Raw genomic sequence first — 12372 nt, 5'->3', positions numbered from 1 at the left:
TTACGAGTATTATATTACCCAAAACAAACGAAAAAGGACTCTGATCCCAGTACGAAAGTCCTGTCCAGTTTTTATATATAAACGCAACATGTCTTGATCACTTTATTAATTTTGATCCGGTCTAGTTCCCCAACAATTGAGTTGTGCCTTTATGACTCGACAGGCAGAGAAGAGCAACAGAATTGCAATGGAGAAGCCACCACAACACGAAACGACGACGGCAGCAGACAAGGAGGAGGACCATATCAGCAAGCTGCCGGACGACATTCTGGTCCAGATCCTGTCCTTGTGCCCCTACAGGACTCTCATGAGCACGGTGTCGGTTTCAACAAGGTGGGAGCGCCTCCTCTCCCAACTCCCGGACCTGACCTTCTGCCTGTCGTTGCCTGTGGACACGACGTCCAAGGCCACGCCGAGCGAGGAGCGCGTCCAGAGCATGGCGCGGACGCTTCGGCGCCGGTGCGCAGACCACCACACTATCAAGACGCTTCGTCTGGTTTACAGGAAGGACGTGGCCATGGAATGCCGGTACGCAGACGACATGATCGCGCTCGCCAACGCCACAAGGCTGGTTCTCACCCCCCACGTGGGTATGGACAAGGAGTTCTTACCTGACGCGGACGCCGGCGCCTGGTCCCTCCAGCTGCCACCCGCTACGGTCGAGCTGCAGGTGCTGCCGTTCTCGTACGCCGTGAGGCCGCCGCGCATCCACGGCGCCGACGTCAGCGCCCTTCGGTCCCTGACGTTGCTGGGGCCCACGGTGGTGCGCGAGGACTTCCCGCTCGCCGCCACCGTGTTCCCGTTGCTGGAGGACCTGCACATCGGCGAGTGCACGCTCGCTGTCAGTATGAGCATCTCGTCAGACACCATGCCTCGCCTCAAACACCTCCGCTTCACCGACGTCAGCGTGAGGACGGATGACACCAAAGCCGCCATCACCGTGCTCGCCGATGACCTGAGGACTCTCCGCATGTCATGCCCTTGGTACAGCAAGACTGAATCGCTATCGGAGCCGCTGATGTTCTTGTGTCACTATGGCGCCACAGCCGTGTTCACCAAATACTCGTTGTTCCGCTTACGCGCACCCAAGCTGGCGGTGTTTGAGTGGCGATGCTGCTATGCTGACGAGGTGCGCATTGAGGCCGTGGGCCGCCTCTCCGACGTCGCCATCGAGGTTGCCGCCGGTAGGACGCAGACGCCGACTCCGATTGGCACGGAACCCAAGTACGTGACAATACAACAACGTGACAAACTTGTGACCGATATCCTTGAAGGGCTTATGCCTGGGCTGCAGCCGCGCACTTGGAAAGATGTAAGAAGGTATGTATATACTTGACATGACTTTAATTTCAGACTGTTAATCTCTGACACAAGTAAATAGGTCGTAAGTTTGTTTGACTTTCATGTATATATCTACATATATAAATTCTAAGCCTTGTTTTGAAAGTGATTGATGATGGTCCAAGTTTAAATTGTTTTGCTGAATGTTAGTAAAAGGGCCGAGCATCTATGAGCCAAGCTAGTCTTTATCTTATACTATTATTAATTATTAGAGACCCCAAAGAACACTCCTGGCTAATGTTCATGAAAACTTGCCAGGAAAAAAAAGATCAATTCTAAAAATCCTTATAATAATAAAAAACATTTAGTTTTAAATTTGGCACATCCTATTAATATCATAGTCTATAATAGCCATTGGCTCTATTGCGTTTTTTATTTATACAAAAAAATGTCTACCTCCACCATTGTAAAAAATGCATAATGTAGACTCCTAAATCTATATCTAATATCTAAATTGCCCACACCTGCTACTATGAAAATAATTTTAAAAAATAGCTCTGTAAATTTCTATCTAAATTGCATACTTCTGCCATGATGAAAGATAATTTAAAATACTCCAAGTTTGTAAATAAATTTTCAATCTCTGTCGTTATATAAAATAATGTAAAGTAACACTTGAATTTATATCTAAATTATTTCCATATGTTATTATTAAAGATAATGTAGAGTAAAGGTATTAAATGTTAACGTCTAATGCTTATATCTCGTACTAAGATTTTAGCACGGGTTGATGGGCTAGTGAATAATCCCTACATTCCCTTTTATAAGGCAGATTGACATGGCACCATCTCCCAATCACACTTTAACCATTTATTTATTTTATATTACATTATTTATATACTTACAAAGTTATGATAATTGGATAGTAGTATATTTAATTATAAATCTACCGCATCGAATTTGTATTAAAAAATTATTAGTCAACTTATTGGTCAAAAGATTTAAAGTTTGAATCTTGCCTTTCAAAAATGAATAGTTTGAATCTGGATATATGTGTGCGTCTTTGAAAAGAGGAACGGAGGGAGTACTCATTAACAGACGTATTTCAAAGAAGCAACTTATATGTGTTTGAGCAATGTTTTGAACAAGTCTAACAAGTACAATGATTAAATAATTTTCCTTCCATTTTACAGGAAATGCATGCAACGTGATGACAGGTGGTTGTGCTTTGAAGACACAACAAGTGCTTACCCTGCTACCGAATGAATTAAAGCATGGAAGTATATGGAACCAGCTCTTCGCGTAGCAGGCGGGATAGATACACATGAGGAATCAGACATGCCCGGATGCCCGTATGACTCTGTTCACCTAGGTTTTAACACACATTCGTGGTGTGTGTGTGTCTCATATCGCAATTCAAACAAGGAATGAGCTCGAAGAGCATTTTTTTTCCTCTTTTTAAACGGACGAGCAAGAGTTTTGCCTACTCTTGATGCTATATATCATATTATTATTTTATTAGAGTCTAAAATATGTTGGATTCGACATAATGACTTAACCAAGTGGTTTTGCCCCGTAGCCACATCCTCTAGTTCGGCTGCTGCAGCTTGATCGACTGGGTGGAGGCCTGGACATCGGTACGGATTGCGCTCCTTCAATTTTTTCCATAGCTATGGGGACAACGTCTTGTGTATCCACCTAAATTATCTGGCCACCTACTACTCGGATGAACTTCAGAATTTGATTTTTGAAAACTTGAAATGAGCTTTTGTTTTGTTTAAGCATCATTTAATTAACAATCAGAAATATTTTATGTGTCAAATAAACTATGAGTCTATAATAATTAACAATGTTTCAGCAAAGGTTAAATAAGTGGACAAACTTTGTGCATATGACCCCAAGACATGAAAATGGGATGTCAATATTCTATTAAATTGTAGATTCTTTATATCACCGGGGCTGAGAAAGACGACTAGAGGGGGAGGTGAATGAGAGTCAATCAAATTTCTTCTAAAATGACCGTTGTCCAAAACAACCCTCCAAAAACACCAAGTCACACGGGTGAGACGTCCTAGAGCCAACTAGTGGCTTATGCCCTTCGGTAAACCCAGAGAACACAACGGAACACTCACAATAGCGCGAAACTAAAAGCTTGACCGAAACACACCACAAAGCAAAAGCGATGCTCTCAACTCCAAACAAATGGAAGCAAGAGCTCACATCCAAATCACCCGACTCAATGAATTGATGATTTGGAAAACTTCCTAGGCACTTCAGAAAACCACGGAAGAAACGGATCACGAAACGGAGAACCTGAGTCGAGAACACATAAAAGTGCAACCTGCACTACATAATTAACTACTCCATCTGTCCTCATTTATCTGTTGTTTGGACGTCCTCCTAGATACACAAATGAATCTCTGAGTTAGGACACATGTAACATCCAGATACGTAAAAGGTGCTCTGAACCTGGACAGCTAGTACCATAGCCAAAACGACTAATAAATAGGGGCGGAGGTAGTACTACACAATGAATATAATTAAGTTCATAAACATATATATCATGGATCTACTTTTGTATGACATTTTAAAAAAGACCACTGATTTTAGATTAATGGGCTAGTAGATCTCAACAAAAGGAAGAATGTTGGTGCAAACAAAATTGGAAATAGACTATATACTTAAGAAAGTTATATGACATTTTGAAAAAGAACACTGATTTTAGATTAATGGGCTCGGGTTACGAGAAAAAAAAGAACAAGCCCACATGCGATGCCATGCATCTAGGATTGTAGGCCGCCAGCTCTCACGCAACTCACGCAGGCGGCCTCTGTCGCGCGCTCAGACGCTGGCGCGACGTATCGCGTAATACAAGTTACTGTACGCTCTGGGTGTCCAGCCGTCGCCGGTGATCGTGGGCTTCTCCTCCAGGGCCGAACCTTGCTGAGTTGCTTCGTTGGTGTGGGCCAACGAGGCAACGACGTCGTCCAGCAGCAGCAGGCAAGTCAAGAGAATCCAGCACTCCTGACTATGACCCAGCACACCCCTATGATTGTGAGCAATCAATCCCGCAGCCATTTTTTTTTTTTGAAACGAAATCAATCCCGCAGTCATGATCCATGGACATCTTTAGTTCACTTGTCCATTGCTACTTGATCCAAGCACTCTCTGAAGCCTGCAATAACACGGCTGTCAGAACACTAAGGCTGCATCAAATATATTCAAGTGTATCTGTTTTTTGAGATAAAGAGTTCCAGCAAGTGCTCTACCTGTCCGTTGGGTGCATAATTGTTCAGTTCCCCCCCTCACCCCAAGTCCCCCCCCCCCCCCCCCCCCACTTGGCTGATATTGTGCAGGGAAATTGTGACGTAGCAGTAGCACTAGTAGCAATACCTGAGAAATCTAGCAAAAAAAAGCATGACCTTAGAAGTGCTTCAGCACAGGGGCCAAACCTTTAGTGAGAACACGGGGTGTATGGCAGCATCAGTCAGAGAAGAATGAAATATCACAGGCTGAATCTGGGTAAAGGACCATGCGATTATTGCAACTTTGCAAGCCATTCTCTGAAGTACTCGAGCATAGAACAAGAAGCAGTAGTAATAGCAGTGGCACTGATGACAACTAAATACTAGAACGCAATAGCAGATGAGCTGGGTTTAATCTAACAAAAATAAAAATGAATATAGGACTGCCAATTCTCTTAAGTACTAAACACAGGAATAAAGAAAAAAAAAGAAGTCATCTGATGAAATTTTAAAACATTCCCTACTACATGACTGCTAGAAAAAGAAGTACTTGGTTGGATCAGATAAAACAGTTATATCACTAATTACAGCCTGAAGATGAGCAACATTAGTTTCTCTCATTACAGTCACTAGACAGTTCATTCTACAGCTAAAAGTAGCCTACATCAATAGCAAGAACAACTCTCACCGATCTTTCAATTGAACAAGAATTCCTACACGGTAGTAGCACCAGTAAGGTAGAAACAATACCCGAGAAATCAGGCCAGACTGGTGTTAGCTAATCTACTGTTACCTTGTGTGAACACAGCAAGGAAAGACGACGCCGAAAGGCCCCCTGCTGTGATACTGTAGCCGTTGCAGGTGCAGGCGCCGCACGGCTCACCTGCAACATTGTAGCCATGCAGTGGCCGGCGCAGAGTCAGCCCTGCCAGTGTTATCTAGTTACTGTTACAGCATGTGGGCTGTACTAGGACTAGATAGATAGAGTTGTATAAATAGACATACACGTCAACTCAATAATTAGAGTTCAGATTTGTCATCTCACAGACAGGGCTTCGGCCAATGCTGGTGTCTTGTATTATGCGTGCTTGCTCTGTTCTCCCTTCTTCCTCTAGCTCCAGTCATAGCGTGTGGGGACGGACAACGCTTACTCGTGGTTGGCACGACTAGTGGGTGCTCGGCAACACTAGTGGGTGCTCGGCAAGATCGGCGGAGTGGTTCACTTGTCTGAGCCGATGATCTTGTGGGCCAACAAGTGGTATCAGAGCCGTACAAGCGCCGTCACCAGACTAACCGCTGGCGATGACGGGCAGTTCTGAGTTGGGCGACAGCAGTGGCACTGCTGTGGTTGTCCAGCCACAAAAGGAGGTCGTTGTTCGCACGGTGCAGGAGGTCAGCGGGACCAGTTGGCCGACGCTGACTCGCACCAACTATGGAGAGTGGTCGGTGACCATGAAGGTCAAGCTCAGAGCCCGACGGCTCTAGAATGCTGTTGACAAGGGCACCGACAATGAGGAAGATGACATGACAGCGCTGGAGGCTATCCTCGCTGTTGTACCGGCGGATTACAGGGAGCCATTGGGGATGAAGAACTCGGCTAAGGAGGCATAGGAGGCTATTGCGGCGATGCGCGTCGGTTCCGACCGCGCAAAGAAGGCGACGGCCCAGCTTCTGAAGCAGGAGTACGCCCTCCTCAAGTTCAAGGATGGTGAAACGGTGGAGGATTTCTCCCTCCGCCTGCAGACACTCATAAGCAAGCTAAAGAGCCACGACGTCACCATCGATGAAGAGGAGGCGGTCTCTAAGTACCTCCACTCCGTGCCGGCAAAATACATCCAGATCGTTCTCTCCATAGAGACTATGCTGGACTTGTCCACCCTCACCATTGAGGATGTGATAGGCCATCTGCGGGCAGTGGACGAACGCCTGGAGCAGGCGACAGCAACGAAGGACAGCGGGAAACTCCTGCTGACGGAAGAGGAGTGGGCTGCTCGGAGGAACTCTGGGAAGGCAGCCTCCTCCAGTCGCGATGGCAAGGGCAAGCACCGTGGCAGGGCTTCTTCGGAGAAGAAGCAAGTCGACCCCAATACCTGTCGGTGTTGCGGGAAGATGGGCCATTGGGCACGGGAGTGCCCAAATGGCAAGCAGGAGAAGAAGGCTCAGGCTCACCTGGCGCAAGCCGATGATGAGGATGAAGCCACTATCCTGATGGCGACGTTCTGTGCACTGCACGACGTCGAGGCCGAGGAGAGGGAAGAGGCGACGACGATGGAAGGACCTGGGAAGGCCCTGAAGACCGTCAACCTCGACGAACCACGAGCCCAAGTTCACCTCGAGCGTGTGGGCGCCGACCAGGAGCAGCGGTGGTATCTGGACTCTGGTGCCAGCAACCACATGATGGGCTCCAAGGAATCCTTCTCCGAGCTCGACGGCGATGTTACCGGTACGGTGAAGTTTGATGACGGCTCAAGGGTGGCTATCCAAGGGCGCAGGCACCATCATCTTCAGATGCCTAGAACATGGGGAGCACCGCGCGCTAACAGATGTATACTACATCCCACAGCTGCGTTCCAGCATCATCAGCATTGGTCTGCTAGATGAGCGCGGTAGCAAAGTACTGATCAAGGACGGTGTCCTTAGGATTAGGGACCGGGAGCAGCAACTTCTTGCCAAGGTGCAGAGGTCCCTGAACCGGTTGTACCTGCTCGACCTGAAGGTAGAGTAGCCGGTGTGCCTAGGCGGCAAGACACTCCGAGGAACCTGTGGATGTGGCATGTCCAGTTCAGATATCTCAGCTTTGACACGCTTGGTTGGCTAGGAAAGATAGGTCCGAGGGCTACCCCACATCAAGCACGGAGGCGAGCTAGTGTGACAGCTGCCTAGCCAGGGAAGCAGAGGAGGCTACCTTTCCCAAAGGCGGCCAAGTATCAGCGCGGAGGAAGCTCTCGAGCTCGTTCACGGCGACCTCTGCGGGCCAATCACACCTGCTACATGCGGTGGTCGGCGGTACTTCCTCGTACTCAGTGGACGATTGCAGTCGCTACATGTGGCTACAACTCCTGACGAGCAAGGACGAAGCGGTAAGAAGTTCAAGACGCGCACGGAGGCCGAGAGCAGCAAGAAGCTCCGCGTACTGAGGACTGATCGCGGTGGTGAATTCACTTTAGTGAAGTTCACTGCGTACTGCGCGGACCAGGGTGTGGGGCAACACCACACCGCGCCGTACTCACCACAACAGAATGGCGTGGTGGAGAGGCAGAACTAGACTGGTGGTCGGCATGGCCCGATCCATGATGAAGGCCAAAGGCATGCCGACAAAGTTCTGGGGAGAGGTGATGACCACGGTGGTGTTCATCATCAACCACGCTACGACCAAGGCCTTGACGGGCAAGACGCCATTCGAAGCTTGGTATGGGTGCAAGCTGAACGTGTCATTCCTCCGGACATTCGGTTGCATCAGCCATGTCAGGAAGACGAAGCCGAACCTCATCAAGCTGGAGGATAGGAGCACACCGATGGTGTTCCTAGGCTACGCGGAGGGTACCAAGGCATACCGGCTCTACGACCCACGCGAAGACAAAGTGCTTGTCTCACGCAACGTCGTGTTCGACGAGAAGGCGGCTTAGGACTAGAGCAGTCCGAGCACGGGGGAAGCTGGCGGCTTCACCAGCACCTTCATCGTCGAGCACTTGGTCATCCACGGTGGTGGAGACGTTGGGGAACAGGCGCCGAGCACTCTGGGAGGAGGGCCGAGCACTCCGGCGGTAGAGTCGAGCACTCCTGGGGCAGTGCCGAACATTTCGGGAGGGATGCCGAGCACTCCGAGAGGAGTGTCGTGCACTTCTAGAGGGATGTTGAGCACACCAGGAGTGGTGCCGGGAGGTTCTGCAATGGTGGCGACCACTTCAGGACAGGTGCCGAGCACTCCCATGGCAGAGCCAAGACGACTTGCAGTGGTGCCAACCACTCCAAGACTGAGGCTGGGCACTCCTACAGTGTGGCTGAACACTGCAGTAGTTATGACGAGCTGTCCAGAAGCAGTGCCAAGCACTTTAGGTGCTATGCAGGGCACTCCGGCAGAACAGGGAACTCCATCGACACCAATCGAGTTCGCCTCACCTCCAAGTGACATCACTGAGTTCGTGGACGCCTACCACGAAGGTGAGGAGATGCGGTTCCATAGGCTGGATGACATCGTCGGCGGCACAGGTCCCTCAGGTCTGGTGGGTAGGCTGCTCAATGATGCAGAGCTGCTACTCGTCAGTGCAGAGAAACCACCCACGTTCGCGCTAGCCGAGCGCAACGGAAACTGGCGACGAGCGATGCTGGAGGAGATGAAGGCGATTGAGGAAAACGAGACTTGGCAGTTCGTCGATCCACCTCTAGGATGCCGTCCGATCAGCCTGAAGTGGGTCTACAAAGTCAAACGGGACAAGCTCGATGCCATTGTCAAGCACAAGGCGCGCCTCATCGCCCGAGGCTTTATTCAGCGCGAGGGCATCGACTTCGAGGAGGTCTTTGCGCCAGTGGCGCGCATGGAGTCGGTCCGTTTGCTACCTGCCTTGGCAGCAGCAAAGGACCGCGCGTCTATCATTTGGATGTTAAATCGGCCTTCCTCAACGGTGAACTGGCAGAAACGGTCTTCGTCAGGCAACCTCCAGGTTTCGCCGTCAAGGGACAGGAGCACAGGGTGCTCCGACTGCGCAAGGCGCTCTACGGGCTACGGCAAGCCCCTCGAGCATGGAACGCCAAGCTTGACGCCACGCTGGGCGAGCTTTGGTTTCAACGGTGCGCAACTGAGCACGCGCTCTACACGCGACGACGGGGGAAGGAAGAGCTCATGGTCGGCGTGTATGTGGACGACTTGATTGTCACCGGCGCGCGCACGGAGGACATCAACAGCTTCAAGCACGAGATGGCGGCTTGTTTTCGAATGAGCGATCTCGGCGCACTCTCCAACTACCTCGGCATCGAGGTGAGACAGGGGAAGGAGGAACTCACGCTCGGTCAGAGCGTGTATGCCTCCAAACTGTTGGAGAGGAGCGGCATGGTGGAGTGCAAGCCATGTGTGACTCCGATGGAAGAGCGGCTGAAGCTGAGGAAGGCCAGTATCACGGCGAAGGTGGATGCAACACTCTACCGGAGCATCGTCGGTGGTCTGCGCTACCTAGTCCACATGAGGCCGGACATTGCGTTCGCCGTGGGCTACGTCAGTCGCTTCATGGAGGATCCCAGAGAGGATCACTGGGCTGCGGTGAAGCGGCTACTACGCTACGTCAAAGGGACGATGGATCAAGGGATCATCTTTCCCAAAACCGACGGGAGTAGGCTGCAGCTCACTGTGTTCAGCGATGCAGACATGGCGGGGGACATCGACGGACGACGGAGCACCTCTGGCGTGCTCGTCTTCCTCGAGTCGGCCCCAATTTCATGGCTGTCGCTGAAACAGAAGGTGGTGGCGCTATCTACGTGCGAGGTAGAGTACGTAGCGGCAGCCACAGCGGCGTGCCAAGTTGTGTGGCTACGCCAGCTGCTGGGCGAGCTGACCGGTGTGGAAGCTCACCCACCAGCACTGATGGTGGACAACCAGCCCGCCATCGCCCTCGCGAAGAATCCGGTTTTGCACGACCGGAGCAAACACATCGACGTAAAGTTCCACTTCCTCAGGGACTGTGTCGATGGGGGGCAGATCGTCATCGAGTTCGTCGAAACTGTTCGGCAACTCGCGGACGTCCTCACCAAGCCGCTCGGACGACTTCGACTCACGGAGCTGAAGGAGATGATTGGCATGGAAGGGGTACAAGGGTTAGCAGTAGGATTAGGGGAAGATTGTTAGCTAATCTACTGTTACCTTATGTGAAAACAGCAAGGCAAGGCGGCGTCGAAAGGCCCCCTGCTGTGATACTGTAGCCGCTGCAGGTGCAGGCGCCGCACGGCTCACCTGCAGCACTGTAGTCATGCAGTGGCCGGCGCAGAGTCAGCCCTGCCAGTGTTATCTAGTTACTGTTACAGCATGCGGACTGTACTAGGACTAGATAGATAGAGTTGTATAAATAGATATACACGGCAACTCAGTAATTAGAGTTCAGATTTGCCATCTCACGGACAGGGCTTCGGCCAACGCTGGTGTCTTGTATTGTGCGTGCTTGCTCTGTTCTCCCTTCTTCCTCTAGCTCCAGCCATAGCGTGTGGGGACGGACAATGCTTACTCGTGGTCGGAACGACTAGTGGGTGCTCGGCAAGATCGGCGGAGTGGTTCACTCGCCTGAACCGGTGATCCTATAGGCCAACAACTAGCATGAGATGAATCTGGGGAAAGGACCATGACTCGAGTATACAACAAGTATTTTCAGTTAAAGCAGCAGCACAAATGACAACAAAGTAAAATGCAAAATGGCAAAAGCTGGATCTAACAGAAATAAGGATGAATCTGGTAAGGGCAATTCTATCAAGTACTTTGATACAAGAAAATGAAAAACTTCACTCACTGCACCTTATGAGCTTAAACACTCCCTGAACATGAAAATAATCAAGTGCTTGGGTCCAGATGAAAAGTTTCATCTATAACTACAGCCTGAACATGGGCAGCATTAGTTTCTCTCATTACAGTCACCACTAACCAGAGCCTACATTATTATGTCAATAACAAGAACAACATTCGCTAATCACCCAGTTCCATCAGCATTGATGCCGTCAGCATTACATGTCCCTAGTGACTGTCACCACCAGAGGTCCACATTCTATTGTCTCGGCTATCTTGAGGCCCTTCACCTCCAGCATGGTTGACCTCTTCCACGGATCATTCACAGTGCAGTCTTGGGCAATGGCAAGCCCACAGCCCTACAGGCCATGCATCTGTTCCCGCCACACACTTGAGACTGGCAAACAAGGATCAAACAGCTCATTCTCCTTACCATGAGCCATCATCCATCACACCCAGCCAACAAGGTTTCCACCACCTTTCCCTTCCCCATCCTCTTGCCCTGAAGGTGACTATCCAGTGAGCAGCTCAAGCATGACAACACCGAAGCTGTAGACGCCACCTTTTGTAGAGGAAGTCATTGTCAGGCCATACTATGGAGGTATCTAGCCAAATGTACCAGCGATGTCAGTGCTGACATGAGATGAGTCTCGCACTGATTATCCTTGCAAGGCCAAAATCACAGACCCTTGGATCAAAGCTCTCATCCAATAGAATGTTACTGGACTTCATGTCACGGTGGATGATATGAGGCACGAAGCCATCATGCAGGAATGAAAACCCACGGGCAGAACCAAGACAAATCTTCATGCAGTCTGGCCATCCAAGTGCTTCGATGGCATCAGCCCAGTTCCTAAGCCACATCTCAAGACTCCCATTCTCCATTACTCATATATCAGGAACCATTCATCACGTTCCAATTGTTTCCATTTTGGATAGGAATTCACGATCACCTTGGAACTGATGGCCACCATGTCAGGAAGTGCTGCTCTGTAGACAGTGCCAAAGCCACCAACCATCATCACCTATAATGTGCACCTTACTGAAATTCTCAATGGCTTTCAGAATATCATCTGCAGTGACCCTCAGTGAATATTCAAATGTTACAAGATTAATACTCAATGGTTCCCGAAACTTCTTCCCTGGGGGCTGTTTGGAAGCCTAGTTTTAATCCTACAAAACAAGCAGTGTAAAATATCTACCTGCATTATTTCCAACCTAGATTCAAAATAACTGTTTGGATGGATTATAAACAAATATTATTCGCACCTGGTTTGGCCCAGTCCGACCGGAAAATAAAAATCTGCTCTGGAGAAAAAACAAGAAAGGTCAGGCTCACTCTCTCATGAGTCACGACTCGTGAGC

At 49.7% G+C, this 12372-nt stretch overlaps 1 pseudogene; it reads right to left on the bottom strand.

Moving 5' to 3' along the window:
* Positions 1 to 11159: 11159 nt before the first annotated feature.
* Positions 11160 to 12215, bottom strand: LOC136466123 (leucine-rich repeat receptor protein kinase MSP1-like; annotated as a pseudogene).
* Between the last annotated feature and the right edge of the window lie 157 nt (positions 12216 to 12372).

The sequence above is a fragment of the Miscanthus floridulus genome, chromosome 7 (assembly GCF_019320115.1).
Source record: "Miscanthus floridulus cultivar M001 chromosome 7, ASM1932011v1, whole genome shotgun sequence".
Taxonomy (NCBI): domain Eukaryota; kingdom Viridiplantae; phylum Streptophyta; class Magnoliopsida; order Poales; family Poaceae; genus Miscanthus; species Miscanthus floridulus.
Note: the sequence above shows the minus strand (reverse complement) of the source record. Positions and strands in the feature narration are given on the sequence as shown.